This window comes from Colobus angolensis, unplaced genomic scaffold, assembly GCF_000951035.1.
Source record: "Colobus angolensis palliatus isolate OR3802 unplaced genomic scaffold, Cang.pa_1.0 Scaffold307, whole genome shotgun sequence".
NCBI classification, from domain to species: domain Eukaryota; kingdom Metazoa; phylum Chordata; class Mammalia; order Primates; family Cercopithecidae; genus Colobus; species Colobus angolensis.
The window spans coordinates 1,933,926-1,957,538 of record NW_012116344.1 but is presented as its reverse complement, the minus strand read 5'-3'; positions in this window follow the sequence as shown (position 1 = coordinate 1,957,538).

Here is a 23,613-nt window from a genome sequence, read left to right as displayed (position 1 = left end):
GGATTGACTTGGCAATGCGGGCTCTTTTTTGGTTCCATATTAACTTTAAAGTAGTTTTTCCAATTCTGTGAAGAAAGTCATTGGTAGTTTGATGGGGATGGCATTGAATCTATAAATTACCTTGCTTGGTCCACTTTTTAGCCCACTTTTTGATGGGATTGTTTTTTTTCTTACAGATTTGTTTGAGTTCATTGTAGATTCTGCATATTAGTCCTTTGTCAGATGTACAGATTGTGAAGATTTTCTCCCACTCTATGGGTTGTCTGTCTACTTTGCTGACTGTTCCTTTTGCTGTGCAAAAGTTCTTTAGTTTAATTAGGTCCCAGCTATTTATCTTTGTTTTTATTGCATTTGCTTGTGGGTTCTTGGTCATGAAATCCTTGCCTAAGCCAATGCCTAGAAGGTTTTTTCCAATGTTATCTTCTAGAATTTTTACAATTTCAGGTCTCAGGTTTAAGTCTTTATACTATCTTGAGCTGATTTTTGTATAAGGTGAGAGATGAGGATCTCATTCCATTCTCCTACATGTGGCTAGCCAATTATCCCAGGACCACTTGTTGAAAAGGGTGTCCTTTCCTCACTTTATGTTTTTGTTTGCTTTGTTGAAGATAAGTTGGCTGTAAGTATTTGGATTTATTTCTGGATTCTCTATTCTGTTCTATTGGTCTATGTGCCTATATTATATGAGTACCATGCTGTTTTGTTGTCTATGGCCTTATAGTATAGTTTAAAATCCAGTAGTGTGATGCCTCCAGATTAGTTCTTTTTGCTTAGTCTTGTTGTGGCTAGGTGGGTTCTTTTTTGGTTCCATATGAATTTTAGAATTGTTTTCTCTAATTCTATGAAGAATGATGGTGGTATTCTGATGGTGATTGTGTTGAATTTGTAGACCACTTTTGCCAGTATGATCATTTTCACAATATTGATTCTACCCATCCATGAGCATGGGATGTATTTCCACTTGTGTATGTTGCCTATGATTTCTTTCAGCAGTGTTTTGAAGTTTCCTTGTAGAGGTCTTTCAACTCCTTTGTTAGGTATATTGCTAAGTATTTTATTATTATTATTATTATTATTATTATTTGCAGCTATTGTAAAAGGGGTTGAGTTCTTGATTTGATTCTCTACTTGGTTGCTGTTGGTGTATAGAAGAGCTACTGATTTTGGTACATTAATCTTGTATCCGGAAACATTGCTAAATTGTTTTATCACCTCTAGAAAGCTCCTAGGAGTCCTTAGGGTTTTCAAGGTAAACAACTATATTGCCAGCAAACAGTGACAGTTTACTGATTTTGATGCCCTTCATTTCTTTCTTTTGCCTGATTGCTCTGGCTGGGATTTCTAGTACTATATTGGAGAGGAGTGGTGAGAGTGGGCATTCTTGCCTTGTTCCAGTTCTCAAAGGGAATGCTTTCAACTTTTCCCCATTCAGTATTATGTTGGCTGTGGGTTTGTCAGAGACAGCTTTTATTACATTAAGATATGACCCTTGTATGCCGACTTTGCTGAGAGTTTTATCATAAAGGGATTCTGGATTTTGTCAAATGATTTTTCTGCTCTTTTGAGATAATCATGTGACTTGTTTTTAATTCTGTTTATGTGGTGTCTCATATTTATTGACTTGCGTATGTTAAACCATCTCTGCATCCCTGGTATGAAATTCAGCATCACCTTTGCTGAATCCCAGAGGTTTTGATAGGTTGTATCATTACTGACATTCAGTCAAATAACTTTTTAATATCCATCTTGATTTCTCTTTTGACCCAGTGCTCATTCAGGAGAAGGTTATTTAATTTCCGTGCATTTGCATGGTTTTGAAGGTTCCTTTTGGAGTTGATTTCCAGTTTCATTCCACTGTGGTCTGAGAGAATGCTTGATATAATTTTAATTTTCTTAAATTTATTGGGGGTCGTTTTCTGGCACATTATGTGGTCTATCTTGAAGAAAGTTCCATGTGCTATTGAATAGAATGTGTATTTTGCTGTTATTGGATGAAACGTTCTGTATATATCTGTTAAGTTCATTTGTTCCAATACATAGTTTAAATCTATTGTTTCTTTGTTGAGTTACTGTCTTAATGACGTGTCTAGTATTGTTAGCGGAGTATTGGAGTCCCCCGCTATTGTTGTGTTGCTATCTATCTCATTTCTTAGGTCTATTAGTAATTGTTTTATAAATTTGGGAGCTCCAGTGTTAGCTGCATATATGTTTAGAATTATGATATTTTCCTGTTGGATAAGGCCTTTTACCATTATATACTGTCCCTCTTTGTCTCTTTTAGTCACTGTTGCCTTAAAGTTTGTTTTGTCTGATATAAGAAGAGCTACCACTGCTCACTTTTGGTGTCCATTTGCATGAAATGCTTTTTTCCATCACTTTACTTTAAGTTTATCTGAGTCCTTATGTGTTAGATGAGTCTTCCGAAGGCAGCAGGTAGTTGGTTGGTGACTTCTTATCCATTCTGCAGTTCTGTATCTTTTAAGTGGAGTTTTTAGGCCATGTACATTCAATGTTGGTATTGAAGTATGAAGTACCATTGCATTCATCATGCTCTTTGTTGCCTGTGTACTTTGGGGCTTTTTGTTTCTTTCTTTTTTTTTTTTTTTTTGCTTTTTAATTTGTCTTTTTGTTTTATGGGTCCTGTGTGGTTTATACTTTAAGGAGGTTCTGTTTTGATGTGTTTCCAGGATTTGTTTCAAGATTTAGGGCTCCTTTTAGCAGTTCTTATAGTGGTGGTTTGGTAATGGCGAATTCTCTCAGCATTTGTTTGTCTGAAAATGACTGTATCTTTCCTTCATATAGGATGCTTAGCTTCACTAGATACAAAATTCTTGGCTGATAATTGTTTTGTTTGAGGAGGCTGAAGATAGTTCCCAAATCCCTTCCAGTTTCTAGGGTTTCTGCTGAGAAATCTGCTGTTAATCTAACAGATTTTCCTCTGTAAGTTATCTGGTGCTTCTACCTCAAATCTCTTAAGATTCTTTCCTTCGTCTTAATTTTGTATAACCTGATAACAATGTGCCTAGGCAAATATCTTTTTGCGATGACTTTCCCAGGTGTTCTTTGTGCTTCTTGTATTTGGCTGTCTAGGTCTCTCACAAGGCCGGGAAGTTTTCCTCAATCATTCCCCTAAATATGTTTTCCAGGCTTTTAGAACTCTCTTCTTCCTCAGGTTTGTGGTTTAACATGATCCCATACTTCTTGGAGGCTTTGTTCATATTTTCTTTTTCTTTTTTCTTTGTTTTTGTTGGATCGGGTTAATTTGAAGACCATGTCTTTGAACTCTGAATTCTTTCCTCTACTTGTTCAATTCTATTGCTGAGAATTTCCAGAGCATTTCACATTTCTAAAAGTGTGTCAAAAGTTTTCTGAATTTTAATTGTTTTCTCTTTAAGCTATCTATTTGCATGAATTTCTTCCTTCACTTCTTGCATAATTCTTTTGGATTTCCTTGCATTGGGCTTTGCCTTTCTCTGGTCCCTCCCTGATTAGCTTAATGACTAACTTCCTGATTTCTTTTTCAGGTAAATCAGGATTTCTTCTTGGTTTGAATCCATTGCTGGTGAACTAGTGAGATTTTTTGCAAGGTGTTGAAGAGCCTTGTTTTGTCATATTACCAGGGTTGTTTTTCTGGTTCCTTCTCATTTGTGTAGGCTCTGTCAGAGGGAAGGTCCAAGACTGAAGGCTGTTGTTCAGATTCTTTTGTCCCACAGAGTGTTTCCTTGATGTAGTACTCTCTCTGTTTTCCTGTGGATGTGGCTTTCTGTGAGCCAAGCTGCAGTGATTGTTGTTGACTAGCTACCTAGCTAGTCTGCTCAGCTCTGGGCTGGTACTGGGGGTTGCCTGAACAGAGTCCTGTGATGTGAATCATCTGTGGGTCTCTCAGCCATAGATAACAGCACCTTTTCTGGTGGAGGTGACAGAGGATGCAATGGAGTACTCTCTCTGTTTTCCTGTGGATGTGGCTTTCTGTGAGCCAAGCTGCAGTGATTGTTGTTGACTAGCTACCTAGCTAGTCTGCTCAGCTCTGGGCTGGTACTGGGGGTTGCCTGAACAGAGTCCTGTGATGTGAATCATCTATGGGTCTCTCAGCCATAGATAACAGCACCTTTTCTGGTGGAGGTGACAGAGGATGCAATGGCCTCTGTGAGGGTCCTTAGCTTTGGTGATTTAATCTCTGTTCTGTATTTGATTACTTTCCCAGCCAGGCTCCATCTGAAGAAACAGGCATAGACTCGCTTGAAATTTTCTTTTTTATCCTATCAGAAGTAGCATTTTATCCAAAAGCTTAAACATATCCCCAACATTTGGTTCGTTCTGGCGAGTGGATTCCCTTTCTTACTGCATCTTTGAAATTATTGTTTCCAAAGCCATTCCAAGGACTCTTAGAATCTGAACCTTCTTTGTATTCGAACTTTGCAAATTCACATGTGAAATCAAGAATTAAGGGATATAATGTGTGTGTCTGTGTGTGTGCATGTGCACACATGCATGTTTTATAATTTACAAATTGAAATTCATTTTCCCTACCTTAGTCAATCTTTTTATTTTATCAACTGAGATGATTACATAATTTCTCTCTTTTATTCTATTAATGTGTTAAATTGCATGATCGATTTTCAAATGTCAATTTCTGAATACAAAAGACAGCTTAGTTGGAAAAGTACATTTGGCTTTTATGTAACTGGATTTGGTTTAGCAGTAGAGTTTAGGAATTTTTTCATGTATGTTCCTCAAAGAGATTGTCTTTCTTTGCACACTCTTTGTCAGATCTTGATATTTAAAGTTATGTTGATCTGATAAAATGAATTGGGAAGTATTCCTTCTTATTCCATTAACTGGCAAGTTTGTTTAAGATTTGTGTCCTTTCTTTCATAAGAATTTGGTTGGTTTCACTGGTGAAAGCATATCAGCTTAAAGTTGTGATCTGTGGAAATTTTTAATTTCTTTAATAGGTATAGGGTTATTCAGATTAATTGTGCCTCTTTGTGTCAGGTTAGGTTAAATTGTATTTTCTAGGAATTTATTTCACTAAAACTTTCAAAATCATGGACAGAAAATTGTTCATAGTGCCCCTTTATAATCTTTTAATCTTTTTAAAGTGTCTATTGATTCTGCAATCATATCTTTCATCTCATTTCATTTTGACGTTTATGTCATTCATTTATTTTTCTTGCTCTTTCCTTTAGGAGTTTATCAATTATTTTAGTCATTTCAATTAACCTTTGCCTTTGTTTATTATCTGTGTAATGGGTTTATTTTAGACTCTAGTGTGTTTAGTCCTTATTGTTCTCTTCTTTCTACCTTCTTTGGCTTTAATTTGATGCTTTCTTTTGAACTTCCTGAAATACAGACTGTACCTATATTCTACATGTTGAAGGTTATACATTTCCCTTTAAACACATGTTTAAGTTTATAAATTTCCCTTTAATCATAGCTCTACTCTAGTACCAAATTTAAATACATAAAATTTATACTATGGTTCAATTCATTATTTTTTGTTTTCCAATTTTCATCTTCATGTCTTCCTCTACCATGGATTAGTTAGAAATGCACTATTTAATTTTCAAATGTATAGGATATACCAGCTATTTTTTGCTATTGACTGTGTTATGCCCAGACCGTTTATTCCCCTGAGAAGACCACCAGAGTCCGGAGTCAAAGCCAAACAGTGAGGATCTTTATTACAGGTTCGAACCTGGAACTCTCACACACCTGTGAAACGAGCCGAGCGGGAGAGCTCCCTAACTGGGCTCAAGACAGTGTTATATAGTCTAGGGTACACAGTCACAGAGTTATTATACAAATCCGATATATGATTGGCTGATATTTGAACAAGGCGATTAGGCGGATTATGGTTGGTTCCCGCCATTTCTGGTATTTCAGTTAGCTTTTAAAATCCTGATGACGTTTATCAGGGGCTTGCAGGGCAAGGGCAGGGCTTGTTTTCGCAAACTTTATGGTGGGAAAGCAGTTTTACAGAAGCAGAACAAAGTCAGTTAATCATACAGGTTTCACAACAGGTTTTGCAACATGAGTGTACCTTACCTAAGCGCATCTTGTGACCCTTGTCAGGCCTCAGGAAGAAAAACAGGAACCTGCACAATCTCTAGATTATGCAGCATGATTGTGAAGGTTTAGCAAAGGGGCACTTTTTACAAAAAGGCTTGGGTGCTTGGATGTGAAATATTTTAATGTCCTTTCAACTGCTACCATAATTCTTATCCAGTTAATAAAATATTTTATAATGCCTCCTCTTTTTTGTATTTGTATTCTGTTTTCTACTGCATATTTGAAAATATTCATTTCAATGAATTATAGAATCTAAACCATTTTTCTAATAAGAGTTTTAAAATTTTCAATCATTTAGAATCTGATGAGAATTGCATTTATCCAATAATTGGTCAATTATGGTAAATGTTCTATGTACTTTTAAAAAGAAGTATATATTTTATAATTGTGAGATGCATTATTTTAATCATTTTAATCAGATTCTTCATTTTTTGTCTTTATATTATTATCAGTACTATAGTGGTATCTTATCTTTCACATTGATTATGCTTTCATTTAAATTTTTTCTTGATTTAGTTTTGTCAGTATTTGCTTTATATGCTTTGAGGCTATTGTGGGTTGAATTGTGTTTTCTAAAAGAATATGTTTAAGTTCTAACTTGTGAATGTCCTGACCTTATTTGGATAGGGTCTTTGTGAATGTCATCAAGTTAAGATAAGATCATACCAGATTAGGGTGGTCCCAAATCCAATATGACTGTCCTTATAAGAAGAGAAAACAGAGGTTCAGGGAGGAAAATGCCATGTAACAACAGAGGTAGAGATCAGAGTGATGTGGTTGAAAATCAAGGAATGCTAAGTGCTTATAGCCACAGCCAGCAGCTAGGAAGAAGCAAAGTATAATTCTACCCAGAGTCCCAGAGGGGAAATGGCCCTGCTGACCCCTTAATTTTAGACTTACAGCTTCCAAAACTGTCAGAGAATGCATTTCTGTTGTCTTAAACCACTCACTTTGCTTGATTGATAAAGTGTATTATTAGGTGCATAAAAGTTCAAAGTTTGTGTAATTTTCTGGAGCATTGAAACTTTTACAGTTATTACATGTGCTTATTTATCTACGATTTTCAGCTTACAGTCTACTTTGATATTAATATTACTACCCTGCCTCTATTTTGAGTGTTTGCATGCTATATCTTTTTACATCTTTTGATTTGCAAGCTTTTTGCATCCATCTGTCACTTATATTTAATGTTTGTATTTTTTTTTCAAGTAAGTCCAAGAATGCATGCCATTTAATTGGATTTAGTTTTCCTACACTAAATGTCAATTTTTATATTTTAATCTACCCTGTTCTTAATTGCTCTCTATTTGTCCCATCCTCCTATCGTTTTTCCCTCTGCCTTCTTCCTTTTCTGAGGAATTATTGTTATTACTTATCATTCCCCTCATTAAGTTGTTCTTAGCTTGTTATCCTAGAAAAGCCTTCATGAATCTTTGACTAATTAAAGTCCAATGTAAATCAGAACTTTTATCATTTATTAGACAAGGCAAGGACGCTAGAATACCATACCTATATTTAATTACCCTCTAACACACACATTTTTAATTATGTGAACTTTTATATTTTAACCACCATGATGCATTATTGTTTTTATATACTTAGAATTCATTTAAATGTGTCTACATTTTTACGCTTTCCATTGCTTTTTACTTCTTTATGCTCTCTTGAGCTTCTACCTGGGGTTACTTTTTTGTTCCACCTGAAACATACACTTTAACATTTGATTTAGTGTGGACCTGCTGGTGATGGTCTCTCAAGTGTGTGTGTGTGTGTGTGTGTGTGTGTGTGTGCGCGCGCGCGCGTGTGTGTGTGTTTGAAATATCTACATTTTTGCTTCATTTCTGTTTTAGTACATGTGTTCTGCTGTAACAAAATAACAAAATACCTGAGACTAGGTTCAGCGTCTGGTGAAGTCTCACTCTTTGCTTTCAGGATGGTGCCTTGTTGCTGTGTCCTGATACAGCAGAAGAGGTGTACACGGTGTTCTCACATGGTGGATGGAAAAAGGGCAAAAAATAAAAAGAAAAAAAGTGGGTCTAGCTATTTCTCCAAAGCTGTTTTATAAGAGCACCACAAATCCCAAGTATAAATGTGGGTCCTTCATGATTCAATCACCCCTTAAAGGCTCTACCTTTTAATACTATCACATTGGGTCTTAAGTTCCAACATACGAATTTTGAGGGGCCACGTATATGCAAATCATAGCATTAAAACCCCGGCCCCCCAAAACTCATGCCCTTCTCACATACAAAATACATCACTCCATTCTAATAGCCCCCAAACTCTTAACTTGTTTCAGCAACGACTTAACAGTCGAAGTCCAAAGTCTAATCCAAATATCATCTAAATCTGATATGGATGAGACTCAAGGTACAATTCATTCTGAGGTAAATCTTTCCAGCTGTGAGCCTGTGAAATCAAACAAATTATGTGATTCCAAAATGCAATGGTGAGGACAGGCATAGGAGAGACATTTCTATTCCAAAAGGGAGAAATAGGAAAGAAGGAAAGGGTAATAGGTTCCAACCCAATCCAAAAGTTAACAGAGCAAATATTGAATCTTAAGACTCCAGAATAATTTTCTTTGACTCTACATCTCACCTTCTAGACACACTGAGTGGGAACTGGCCTTAAGGCCCTAGACCACCTACACGCTAGCTCTCAGGGATGGAGTTGGTGGCTGCAATTCTCCCAGGCTGTGCAGCTGGTGGTTCTAAAGGTCTGAGATCTTGGAGGCAGCCATACCTCTGTAGTTCCACTAAGCCTTGCCCTAATGAGGGCTCATCACAGTGGTCCTGGTGCATGACTCTGCTTGGCATTGCCCTAGTGGGGACTCTCTGGCTTCACTAAGTATTGCCCTACTCGGGATGGTCTGTGGCAACTCTGTCTCTGTAGCAGTTCTCTGCCTGGGCCTTGAGGTTCTCTGAGGCATTCTTTGGAACCTAAGTGGAAGTAGCCATGCCTTCATAGCGCATGCACTCTGCACGCTAGCAGATTTGGCACCACACACATGCTGCCAAGATTTGCTGCTTGTGTTTCCAGAGCACTGGCCCAAGATATACTTGGATCCTTTTCAGAAACATCTGGGGCAGCCAAAATGCAGGGAGCAGAGACTTGAAATGGTGCTGAGCATCAAGCCCCAAGATCCCACAGGTGCCCTGGGCCCCTCCTTTGTAACTGTTCTGTCCTCAGGGCCCTGGTACTCTGGGCCTGTGATAGGTGTGACAATCTCAAAGATCTCTAGAATGCTTTCTAGGTCATGTTCCCATTGTCTAAAGAACAGCATCTGGCTTCCTTATGTGCATATTAATCTCATCATCATTCACTTGGCCATACTCTTTGATATTGTCTCCTGAACATACCTTTTCAGCCTTAATGTTCTGACCAGGCTGAGAATTTTTCAAATCTTTAGGTTCTATTTAAAATTAACTTTGTAATTATAAACTCCATATTTAATTCATGTCTCTCTTCTTACATTTCACTATAAGCAATCAAGAAAAGCCATGGAGCACCCTCAACACATTGCTTAGATATTTTTTGGCCACATATTCTAGCCCATCACTCTTAAGTTCTGCCTTCCCTGCCTTCCACTGAGTACTAGAGCATGGACACAATTCAGCCACTTTCTTTGCCACTTTTTAGCAGGGGTGACATTTCCTTCATTTATAAGATATTCCTCATTTTTATCCAATACCTCATCTGAATGGTCTTTACCCAAAGCACCTTTCAGATTAAATGAAATCCCTTTAAAAACATCAATGCATTCTTCACAGAAATTAAGAAAAAAATCCTAAAATTTATGTGGAACCACAAAAGACCCAGAATAGCCAAAGCTATCCTAAGCAAAAAGAACAAAACTGGAGGAATTACATTATCAGACTTCAAGTTATACTACAGAGCTATAATAACAAAAACAGCATGGTACTGGCATAAAACAAACACATAGACCAATGGAACAGAATAGAGAACCCAGAAACAAATCCATACACCTGCATTATTAACAAAGGTGTCAAAAACATACACTAGAGAAAAGACACTCTTTTCAATAAAAGGTTCTGGGAAAATTGGATATCCATATGCAGAAGAATAAAACTATACCCTTATCTCTTGCCATATACAAAATTCAAATCTAAATGGATTAAAGACTTAAATCTAAGACCTCAAACTATGAAACTATTACAAGAAAATATCAGGGAAACTCTCCAGAATGTTGACCTGGGCAAAATTTCTTTGAACAATACACCACAAACATAGGCAACCAAACCAAAATGAAAAACTGGGATTACATCAAGTTAAAAGTCTTCTGCACAGCAAACAAAAGAAAGAATTAACAAAGTAAACAACAACCCACAGAATAGAAGAAAATATTTGCATATCTGACAAATATCTGACAAAGGATTAAGAACCAGGATATAAAAGGGAATTCAGATAACTCTACAGAAAAAAATGTAGTAACCTGATCCAAAAAAGTGGTGAAATATTTGAGTAGACATTTCACAAAAGAAGACATAACAATAGCAAACAGGCATATGTAAAGGTGCTTAACATCACTGATTATCAGAGAAATGCAAATCAAAACTACAATGAGATATCATCTCAACTCAGTTAAAATGGCTTCTATTCAAAAGACAGGAAATAACAAATTCTGGTGAGGATGTGGAGTAAAGGAAACATTTGTACACAGTTGGTGGGAATGTAAATTAGTAAAACCACTATGGAGAATAGTTTGGAGGTTCCTTAAAAAACTAAAAATTGAGTTACCATGTAATCCAGCAATTCCAGGGCTGGGTATATACTCAAAGAAGGGAAATTATATCGAACAGATATCTGCATTCCCATGTTTGTTATAGCACTGTCCATAATAGCTAAGATTTGGAAGCAACCTAAGTGTCTACCAACATATGAATGGATAAAGAAAATGTGGTACATATACATACTGGAGGACAATTCAGCCATAAAAATGAATGAGATCCTGTCATTTGCAACAACGTGGATGAACTGGAGATCATTATGTTAAGTGAAATAAACCAGGCACAGAAAGACAAACATCACATGTTCTCACTTATTTGTGGGACCTAAAAATCAAAACAATGGAACTCATGAATGTAAAGAGTAGAAGAATGGTTACCAGAGACTGGGAAGGACACTGGGAGGCTGTGAGAGAGGTGAGGACGGCTAATGGGTACAGAAAACAACAGAAAGAATGAATAAGACCTACTATTTGATAGCAAAATAGGGTGAGTATAGTCAATAATAATTGTACATTTCAAAATAATTAAAAGAGTGTGGACTGTTGGCGATACAAAGGATAAATGCTTGAGTGGGTGGATACCCCATTCTCCATGATATGATTATTTCATATTGCATGCTTGTATCAAAACATCTCATGTACCCCATAAATATACACACCTACTATGAAGGCACAGAAATTAAAAATAAAAATAAAATAAATAGATAAATTGAAAAACAATGATCTTTACTGTAGATATTCCTACCAGTATTCTGATCACAACCACTTAGATAATCTCTGAGATGATTTAGGCTCTTTCTACTGTCTTCTTCCAAGCTTTCACCAGAATCACCCTACACACTCCATTCACAGCAATTTGGGCTTTTTCTAGTATATACTTCCAAACTCTTCCAGCCTCTGTTCATTACCCAGTTCCAAGGTGTTTATAGTTTCTTGTATTTGTTATAGCAACACACACTTTTCAGTTCCGATTTCTGTCTTTGCTCAGTTGTGTTGCTATAACAAATTACCTGAGACTAGGCAATTTATAAAGAATAGATATTTATTTCTCACATTTCTAGAGGCTGGGAAGCCCAAGAGATGAAGGCACCAGCAGACTTAGTATCTGGTTAGGGTTGACTCTGCTTCCAAGATGGTGCCTTGTTGCTGTGTCCTAACATGGCAGAAGGGAAGAACAGTATATCCTCACAGGCGGACGGAAGAAGGGCAAAAATTGTGCCCAGCTAGTTCGCTAGAGCTCTTTTATAAGGGTACTTATCCCACCCAGGAAGGCAGAGCCTTCATGATTTAATCACCAAGGGTCACCTCTCTTAATCACACCGGGTCTTAGGTCTCAACATATAACTTTGGTGAGAACACATGCATTCAAATCATAGCAGCATCTGAGAACTATTTATATTCAGCATAGACTTCCAAATTGACAGATTTTTATTTTCTTTCAGTAATTTGCATGCATAATTCCATTATCTTCTATTTTACATTTCATTTCATGTTGAGACATCATCTGTTAGCCTTCAAAGAGCCTATTGTTGCTCTTTTCAATTAATACATCTCTGCAACTTCCACTCCAGGCTGCTTTTAAGATATTTTGCTTTGTCTTTGAATTGAAATTTTACTATTATGTGCCTGGATATGGTCTTCAAAATGTTTTTCTTGTGTGTTTTTCAGTTTCTTGAATCTGGGGCTATATATTGCTTGCTAGTTCGTGGAAAATTCGAAGTCATTATTTATTAAACTATTGCTCTCCCACACTTTATCTTTTTCCTCTCCTCCTGGGAGTCCAATTACACATATGTTACATCTTTTCACTGTATTTTATGTGTCTTTTACTCTGTTTGTATTTTCCTTTGTTTTACATGTTCATGCTTTAGTATAAACGTTTTCTTCTGATCTATGTTTCAGTCACGAATTCTCTCTTCCCCTGTGATCAGTTTATTGATAAACTCCAAATACGAATTTTTTAATTCAGTTGTTTACTTAAGTTGTTCTAGGCTTTTCATCAAAATAACATGCATCTCCTCTATTACATACACACATAAAACCTTAATCTGCATGGGGAAGTGATCACAAACTGCTGCCAAGAGGTACTGATGGACATCCATTGCAGTTGTTGAAGTGACAGAAGTAAATTTTAACCCAGCTGGAAAGGCAAAAATATGTTCCAGGCACAGTACAAAGTCTGGAGGACGTGCAGGATCACTGTGAAGGCTGGACACTGGGAAAGGAGGAACACAATGTCTACCTAAGATTGAGGCTTGACCAGAACATCAGGGAACAGTCCGTTTGCCTGCCATCCACCAAAAGGTTAACAATCATGGAGTCAAGTAACAGGAAAATACTAACTGGAAAGCTACAAGAGATAAATTCCTTCTAGGACACAGAGTAAAGAGAAGATCCAGAGTCAAGGAGGAAGCAGCCGTTGAAACGATAGCCTCTGTCTGACCAGCTCACAACCTAAACTCACGTATCACTAGAGGAATTTGAAGCCCATTTTGCACTGAGGATAACCATAGCAGAAACTAACTTTTAAGCCAGAACAACTCCTGGCTAGGTTAACACAAACCTGTACTATGAAAATCTGCCAGAAAGAATTTGTGCTCATCTTGAAGCATACAAAATACTTTCCTGAGGCCAGGCACAGTGGCTCATGCCTGTAATCCCAGCACTTTGGGAGGCCAAGGCGAGTGGATCACCTGAGGTCGGGAGTTCAAGACCAACCTGACCAACACGGAGAAACTCTCTCTACTAAAAATACAAAATTAGCCAGGCGTGGTAGTGCATGCCTGTAATCCCAGCTACCTGGAAGGCTGTAGCAGGAGAATCGCTTGAACCCAGGAGGCAGAGGTTGCAATGAACTGAGATCATGCCATTGCACTCCAGCCTGGGCAACAAGAGTGAAACTCCATCTCAAAAAACAAAAACAAACAAACAAACAAAAACTTTCCTGGCTATCTACTTTCCTTCACAATATGTCCAGCTTTTTAACAACAACAGCAACGTATGAAAAAGCAAGAAAGACAGATCACCAAAAGGCAAAGCAATCATCAGGATATAAATCATATGTCAAATGTTGAAATTATCAAGTGGAGCTAATAAAAACTGATTAGTATGTTAAACATTCGAATGGATCAAGAGCAGATAAGTAATTTCAACAAAGAGATGCAAGTCATAAGAAATAATTAGGCCGGGCGCGGTGGCTCAAACCTGTAATCCCAGCACTTTGGGAGGCCGAGACAGGCGGATCATGAGGTCAGGAGATCGAGACCATCCTGGCTAACAGGGTGAAACCCCGTCTCTACTAAACAATACAAAAATCTAGCCGGGCGAGGTGGCGGGCGCCTGTAGTCCCAGCTACTCCGGAGGCTGAGGCAGGAGAATGGCGGGAACCCGGGAGGCGGAGCTTGCAGTGAGCTGAGATCCGGCCACTGCACTCCAGCCTGGGCGACTCCGTCTCAAAAAAAAAGAAAGAAAGAAAGAAAGAAAGAAATAATTAAGTGGAAGTGCTAGGAATTAAAAACATAACAGGAGATATAAATAATGCTTTCAACAAGCTAATAACACAACACAGCTGTAAAAAGAGTCAGTGAACTTGAATGTAGATCCATAATAAGTACCCACAATTCAATATAAAAAGAAACAGGAGAGTGAGAAACAAAATCAGAATGAAACAGAACATCCAAGAGCTATGAGACAATATGAATTTTTTTACCATACAAGTTACTGATATTCCAGTGTAAGAAAAACAGATGAACCAGAAGAAATAGCTAAGAAATAATGGCTAAGAATGTTCCAAATTGACTACAGACACCAAAATAGAGATTCCAGAAACTCAGAAATCACCAAGGTTAATAAATACCAAAATAACAACAGCAATGTCTAGTCACATCTTATTTATACTGAGAAAACCAAAGATAGGAGGAAAATCCTTAAGGTACTAGAGAAAAAAGACACTACCCAGAGAAGAACAGAATAAGATTTTAGTAGACTTGTAAAAATCATGCAGGCAAGAAGACAACAGAGAAACATGTTCAGAATCTGAAATAAAACTTTGCTCCTCCTCAATTCTACAAAAAGTGAAAATGTTTCAAAAGCAGATGGAGAAAAGGAATCGTATAAGGAAAACGTTTAAAACTCTCAAAATTCAGCAATAAGGAGTCGATCAACCTAATTCAAAATTTTATGAAAACGAGATACAACTACACACCTGTTACAATGGCAGAAACCCAAAACACTGACAACGCCAAATACTTTGAGGGTATGGAGCAATAGAAACTCTCACTCATTGCTGGTGGGAATGCAAAATGGTACAGACACTTTAGAAGAAAGTTTGGAAATTTCTTACAAAGCTAAACATAGGACTACCACAGGATTCAGCAATTGTGATCCTAGATATTTTCCCAAATAAGTAAAAAATTTGTGTTCACACAAAAGCCTGCACACAAAGGTTTATAGCAGCTTCATTCACAATTTCCAAAACTTGGAAGCAAGCAAGCTGTATTTCAATAGATCAGTGGTACCTCCATACAGTGGAATACTACTCAGAAATAAAGAGAAATGAGCTATCAAGTGGTAAAGAAACATGGAGAAAGCTTAAATGTATATTTATAACGGAAAGAAGCCAGGCTAAAATGTTCATGAACTATATAATTTCAACTAGATGGCATTCTTTAAAAAGAACAGCTATGGACACAGTAAATGGGTCAGTAGTTGCCATGGGTTTAGGGTAGGAGATGGGTAAAGGGTGGATAAATAAGTGCTACACAGGGCATTTTTAGGTCAGTGGAATTATTTTGAAGGATGCTGAAATGGCAGATACAAAACATTTTGCATTTTTTAAAACTCATGGAATTGTACAGAGTGAAACCTAGCTGGGCGTGGTGACTCACTCCTGCAATCACCGCTGAGTGGGAGGCTGAGGTGGGCAGATCACTTGAGGTCAGGAGTTAGAGACCAGCCTGGCCAAAACAGTAAAATTCCAGCTCTACCAAAAATACAAAAATTAGCTAGGCGTAGTAGCATGTGCTTCTACGCCCAGCTCCTCAGGAGGCTGCAGCATGAAAATTGCTAGAGCCCAGGAGGCTGGGGTTGCAGTGAGGCAAGATCACACCACTGCTCCCCACCCTGGACGACAGAGAAAGACCCTGCCAGAAAAAAAAGGATATTGCAGCAGACTGAGTTAAAGGAAAGCCTCATGCAGCAACAAAAGGAATTGCCAAGAAAAAAAAAAAAAAAAAAAAGAGGAGGATGAGGAGGAGGTGGAAGAGGAAGAGGAGGAGAGGGAGCCCTAAGCCCTAATGTAAACTATGGGCTTTAGTTAATTAAAATGTATCAATATCAGTTCACCAGTTGTAAAACATGCAAACTAAACTATTGCAAAATGTTAATAATGACAAAATTGAGAGTGAAGGGTAGAGAAAGTACATGGGAACTCTGTACTTTCAGACAAATTTTTCTGTAAACCTGGAACTGCTGTGAAAATCGTCTGCTTTGAAAAATGCACAAAAGGCTGTAAGAATGACAACCAAGCTTATAAAAACATGCTCACAGATATTACCCATTAGATAAACATATAATGAAACATCAATAAGTACCAATACACACCTATAAAAATGGCTTTTAAAAGGTACTGGTAATAATCAAGTACTAACAAGAATGTGAAACAACTGGAAGTCTCGTACATTGCTGGTGGAAATCCAAAATGTTTCAGCCTCTCTGGAAAACAGTTTGACAGTTTTTTCTACAGAAAAACACACACTTAAAGTAAGACTAGACAACCTCCCTTCTAGGTGAAAACTCTAGAGCAGTATTTTTAAACATGTTTTTCATCATCACAATAGTAGAAAACCTGTTTAAACATTTTTGTTAATTATCTCCCCATGAAATTTTAATACTACAAGGATTATCTGCAATTGTTTATATACTCTATGTATGTCTGTGCTTTAGGCACCACAGGAACCAATTGGTTTTGAACCTCAAAACCAATTTTTGCCACCTTGAAGATAACAATTTTCTCATTAAGAATGTGTACTCTCGATAAACAAAAACTTATGTTCATAAAAAATCAGATTATAAGTATTTTATCAGCTTTATTCACAATTTCCAAAAATTTAAAACAATGCAATTGTTCTTCAATGGCTTAAAAAGAAATGATACATCCATTCAGGAAAAATGCTGTTTGATAAGAAGAAACAAACTATTGATACATTCAACAACTTGTATTAACCTCAAAGGTATTATACTGAGTGAGCTAAGTAAGTTAAAAAAGGATACATATTATATAATTGTATTTATATGGCATTCCCAAAAAGATAGCCTTCTAAAGACAGAGAATAAATCATCAAGTATCGGGAATTAGGAGTGGGGTTAAGGGTGTGTCCACAAAGGGACAAAGTTCTATTTGAGAGAAAAATTATTTTTTCCTTATTGTGTTGGTGAATGCACAAATTCGTACATTGAAGTATGTATCAAGAAGGTCAATTGTATGTTAACTAAAAAATATAAATTGCTAAAAGGAAGAAGAAATAAAAATGATTTCATATAAACAAACAAAGTAGACTTCAAGACAAATATTATCAGGAACAAACGTAAACATGGATTAATGATAAAAGACTTCAATTCTCCAAGATGTATTAATACTAAAAGCGTATGCCCCTAACCAAGGTTCAAACTACATAAGGAAAAACTGGTGGAACTGAAATGAGAAATAAATAAATCTGTGATTAGAGTTGGAGGTTTCAACACTTTTCTTTCAATTGATAATACAAGAAGGCAGAAGTCAGTAGTTCTTAACCCAAGATGCAATACAGGCTTTTGACAAATGAATCTAACTGTAATGCAAATGTATAACACAACCGCACTACAGGATGTGGGAAAGAGAAACTGGCATAATTACCCTCAGAAGATAGTGATTTCAGCCATATATCATGAGGCTAAAGGCAAAAAGAACTGCATGTAAACACTGTATTTTAATTGGTAAGACATTCAAAAACTACATATACACTAGGTTTTGACAAAATAAAATATATTTAGACAATAAAACCCAAATTTCTCACTTCCATAGAAAGATGTTACAAATAAGCAATGGAGAAATGCTACAATGAGCCCATGGTTCTGGATTGAGGTTGGGTATATGAATATACACTCCTATTTTAAAAATGCATCTACAGATACATAGATACAGAAATAAGTATGTATATATATACACATATATTTATACATCTGTATATATTTTATATATTTCTGGAGAGGGACAGAGAGATTTACTTTTTATTTCTAAACACCATTCTGGGCTCCTTGGAGAAATGGATGATTCCAAGGCTGGGACAGGAAGAATAAAAGATAAGTCTAGTACATCTTTTGATGCCAGCATGTAAGAAATGCTTTTAAAAACAGAAAAATATCAGCATGAGTCTGATATTTCTGAGTCTGACAGTTTCCCAAACCCCATATATTCCTGATAGCATGAAAAAGCACTTCCCGAAATCTGTTGCAGGGAACATTCTTCTCTCGTGAAGGTCCCAGATCAAAGGAACCCATGATCAAATTTTATTTATTATGTCAGAAGTATTTTTCTTTCCTGGATTTTTCTGAGCATTCTACTTTATGGCTCCAGGTCACAGAGGGCAATCCACAAGAGCTCCCAGTGACCCAAGTTGGAACCATTTAAGCAACATAATTAAAAAATGGTAGTTTTGGGTAATAACCCAAAGAATTAAATAAATATTCATAAGCTCATACTAATAACAAGTACTTAATTGAATAAAACAATAAATGAAGTAGAAATGCCAACTATTCTTTACAGAAAAATTTCAATAATCATGGAAGAATGGGAGAAATGGAAAATTATCAATAGAACAAAATAATAACTGCTGCACCCAAGATCCATTGATAAATGCTAAATTTAGTAGATAAAATATTAAAGAGATACAGGATGTTTGCATAACTTCAAGGAATCTCACCCAATATCTTTACTAATTACTATGGTGGTTTTAATCTTTATTAACTACGATGGCAGTTTTAATCTTTATTAATTACTACAGTTGATACTTCTCCTTCCAGTAGGTGGAGTTTAATTTCTCACCCCTTAGGTATGAGTTAGACTTAGTGAGTCGTCTAATAAATAGAGTAAGGAAAGGTGTAAAGGAAACAGTGCTTTTGCAACAGAGAAACCTGGCAGACATGACCTTAACCATGTGATAGAGGTTAACATCACCAGTCACATTGATATTGTGTGCCCTTAATAATGATGCAATATGAAAGGCCATCACCTCCTGGGTATTCTTCCTAAAATGTATAACCTCAGTCTAATCACAACAAAACACCAGACAAACATGAATTGGTAAATGTTTTACAAATACCTGGCCAGCACATTTTAAGCATCAAGGTCAACAGGACAAGGAATAACAGGAATTAATATAAATTATACAAAGATATATGACAATTGAATGAAATGTACAATCTTGGAACAACATCAGCAAAAGAACATTAGTGGAAAAACTGAGGATATCTGAAGAAAGTCTGTAGTTTAGGTACTAGTATTATTAATTTCTTAGTTTGGATAGTTGCACCATGGTTATGTGCGATGTTAAAATTAGGGAAAGTTTGGTGCAATGTGTGCAGAAATGACTTTTGCAAGTCATCTGTAAGTGTGAAATTATTTCAAAATAAAGAAAAAATAATACAGTCTAATGATATTTTATCCTGGAAATGGAGATCCTTCGGGTTAATGGCTCTTTTCATCAGCCCGTTTTGAATTATCATCAAACTTTAGTTAATCCTAGCGGTGTTGATGCCTTAAAAGTACAGAAATTCTCTCCTCACCATGAGTTCCTCTTCAGTGAAAACCAAGTTGTGGTAGGTTTAATTTGTTATATGTTTGCCCCTGCAGAATATAGTTTGGTTCCTGTAAATGTTAATCATAAGTCTCACCAATTTAAAAATAAAAAGTCAGCCTTGCAATCATTTGTTACATTTTCTTGCCATTTTGCTGTCTCAGAAAACAGAGCAACTTGTTTTCTCCTAAATCTTCTAATAGCCATTCTGTACGTAATTCATCACACACGTGTGACATATGAGAAACAAGTCTCACTAAAACAATTTTGTTTTATAGTACTGCAAGGCACTATATGATTTATGGTTTAAATAGTGCATATGTGTACATATTGTATTGTATATTTTATTATTTGTGTGTGAGCTTTTTGTTTTACTTGTGATTTATCCTACAATTAACATTTCCTAATACATGTAGACAAATTCAGTGGTCTTTCTATGGCTCCTTTTCTGGATCTAGCAGGATCCCAAACCCTAAAATTCACAGTAATATAAATGAGCTCTTCCTAAAATCTGTTGCAAGGAACATTGTTCTCTCATGAAGCTATCAGATCAAAGGAGCCCATACTTAGTATAAAATATGCTTCATTCTACACTTCTTTCTTGGAGATTTCAAAGCATATTAAAGTCTCTGAAAATACCAGGAGAAGAGACAATTCTTTAACACAGAGATGTCCAAATTGTTTCTCATGTAATTCCTATTAATTGTGGGAGTCACTTTATAAATATTCTAGGCTGACATACAGCCCTTGGTAACCAGTCCAAGCATGAGGGGAGATTTCTTTGTCTGCAGCTGCAGAGACTAACAGATTAGGCAGATAAATTATGATATAAGGAAGGAATGAAGGAAAGAAGAAAAGTAGGGAAGAAAGAAAGAAAACAGTCAATATTTGGATACATCCCATCAGTATCCTATCCATTGAGGAGTGAGAGAGAATAATGGAAGGGAGAACACACAAAAGAGTAAAGTCAGCCAGGTGCAGTGGCTCATGTCTGTAATCCCAGCACTTTGGGAGGTCGAAGCAGGCAGACCACCTGAGGCCAGGAGTTCAAAACCAGCCTGGCATGGCAAAATCCACTAAAAATCTCTACTAAAAATACAAAAATTAGCTGGGTGTGGTGGCAGGCACCTGTAATCCCAGCTACTCTGGAGGCTGAGGCAGGAGAATCACTTGAACCCCTGAGGCAGAGGTTGCAGTGAGTCGAGATCACCCCACTGCACTCCAGCCTGAGGGATAAAGCAAGACTCTGTCTTTTGGATAATGTCTTAAAGATGACACAAAATGAAAAAAAAAAAGTAAAAGCAATAGTAAATATTCATATATTATATGGTGCTTCTCATATATACTTTCTTTTCTGTATTTCAACAGGACTGCATGGTTATTATTATAATGCTTACCACCATTGCTCATCAATCTTTATTTACCAACATTTATTTTTCTGCATGTAAGCTTCAAGTAGTAATAACAATATCATATTTATAATTATATCATGGATGACAAGTATTTGCCTAGCACAGAATTGACAATCAACAAATAAAGTTCAAATCAATGAAATTTATAAAACCACTTTATCTAGAGTTAAATTTAATAGCAAAGATGCATAAAAAGGTAACTTTACAGACTCAAAATTTTAATAATAAATAATAGTAATGTAATGCACTGGAAGTTTCTATAAAAGAAAGTGAAAATTTTGAGTTTTAAAGAAAAATTAATGACAGTAAACAGTGCAAAATAAATTATAAAACTACGATACTCTATATTTTGAAAAATAAATATTCAACAAAGTAAATCTGAAAAAGAATGAAATAACTACAAATAAAGTGAGAAAGAAGGAAACGCAATAGTAATTTTAAAAAAATGTTTAACTTATAATACAACAGGTAGCATATATTGATCAATATGAAATTTTTATATATCAGATAATTTTTACAAAATATTAAAATTCAAGTTACCAAAATTATTACAAAATGAAAAATCAGTAACTAGAAAACAAGAGAGGTAGTTTACAAATTTGTTAAAGAATGACCCAAGTTCACTCAAGTCTTGTGGATCATAAAGACTAGTTCTTAGAAATATTCAACAGCAGAAAATTTTCACACAATAGATAATCTAAAACCCAGATCAAATAAACAAACCAATTAATGTGTAAGAAAAATATAACTCCAATAACAAAATATGCCAGAAAAATGCGAACAGAAAACTGTAGGTCAATGAGTTTGATTTGGAAACCCTCAATTTTTTCTCTTATTTCTTTTTCTTTTTCCTTTTATTTTTTTGAAGCAGCATTTCACTGTGTCACCCAGGCTGGAGTGCAGTGGCCTGATTGTAGCTCACTGCACCCTGGATCTCCTAGGCTCGAGTGATGCTCCCACTTCAGCCTCCCTAGAACCCGGGACTAGAAGGGCACACCACCATGCCCAGTTAGTTTGTTAATTTTGTTGTACAGATGCAGTCTCTCTGTGCTGCCCAGGCTCATCTCAAACTCCTAGGCTCAAATATTCCTTCCAACTCGGCCTCCCAAAGTGCTAGGATGGCAGGTGTGACCCACTGTGCCATGGCTTACTAAAACATTTCTACCTTGACCAAATAAGGTTGATTTTTTAAACACACAAAAGAGGAACTTTTTTTTATAATAAAACACCAAATCAATTGATCACGTCAAAGAAAACAAAGCAAAATGAAATTCATCTCAACAGAAATCAAAAAGCCTTGTTAAATTACAAAACTCTTTCTAATAGAGGGTATCTTCTTAGAATCAATGTTCAAAATGATACTTAGCAGCAAAACAACAGTCTTCTTGTAAACATCAGGAATCAAATAAGGATGATTACTGTCATTGTTGCGACCTAATATTCTTATGAACAACGAAGTTACTTATGTAATAATAACAAAATAACAATATTATCAAGAATTACTTATTGACTGTCCACTGCTTTCTAGTTTTACTTCTTAGGCTGTCACGTTATTAAAATCCTATGTCTTTATGCCGTTATAGATGAGAAATGCGATGATATAGCTTGCTCAGAGTCTGGAAATCCTGGCGTCAAACATGAGCCTTGCAGGGGACTAGTTCTATGACTTTTGGCGAAGGCAAATGAGCAAAACCAGACAATTCATAAGAGAAATAGTCACAAATAAACATCACAATTAAGCTATGAAAAAAAGTTTATCTTTGCCAATAATCAAAAAATGTACACTAGGGCAACCAGTCTTTTTTTATTTATGAAATTGGCAAAATATAACAAATAGGATAAACACCTGATCCCAGCAAGAATAAGGAAAATGTTTTCTCTTGTATAATGAAGGTGGCAATGAAAGTGAGAACAGATCATTTCAGGGAATAAAAATAGCAATATGTGTTTGGAAGCATAGTTTTCTAGTTCTTGATGGGATTAAATAAGTTGTCCATTATGTGGGAAAAATAATATTATATTAAATAGGTTCTCACATGTGTGAAATTCAAATAGTGAAAGATAAGAAGCAATGTACTGTTTTCATAACAATGGAATGACTGAGTAAGTTATGGTTGATCCACAAAGTTGAATGCTATATGCAACTGTTAAAATTATAATTTCAAAAACCATGTAGGAATATTGATATACATTAATTTTAACTGAGAAAACAGGTGCAAGAAAGGATGAACGCTAGGGTTATAACAAAGATATTTGCACATGAAGCCTACCATGACATTGGGTATAAAACAATTACCCAATGATGCCCTTAAGCTGTAGTTTCTGTAAAGTGGTACAATGGTGGAATGCAAAAAATCATCAGTGCTTTGCACAATGGGAATCTGTTTCCCTATCAGTCTCTTCTCAGTAATGTAAAACGCTGCTTCCACTGCCAAAACTGCAGCAGAATGCTGATGATGCCAGAGACAATTCAGAGATGGGGCTCTCTCTTTGAAGCGAAAGATATCTGCAATTTCATCCAGCCATTAGCAAGAAGAGCAGGAAGCCA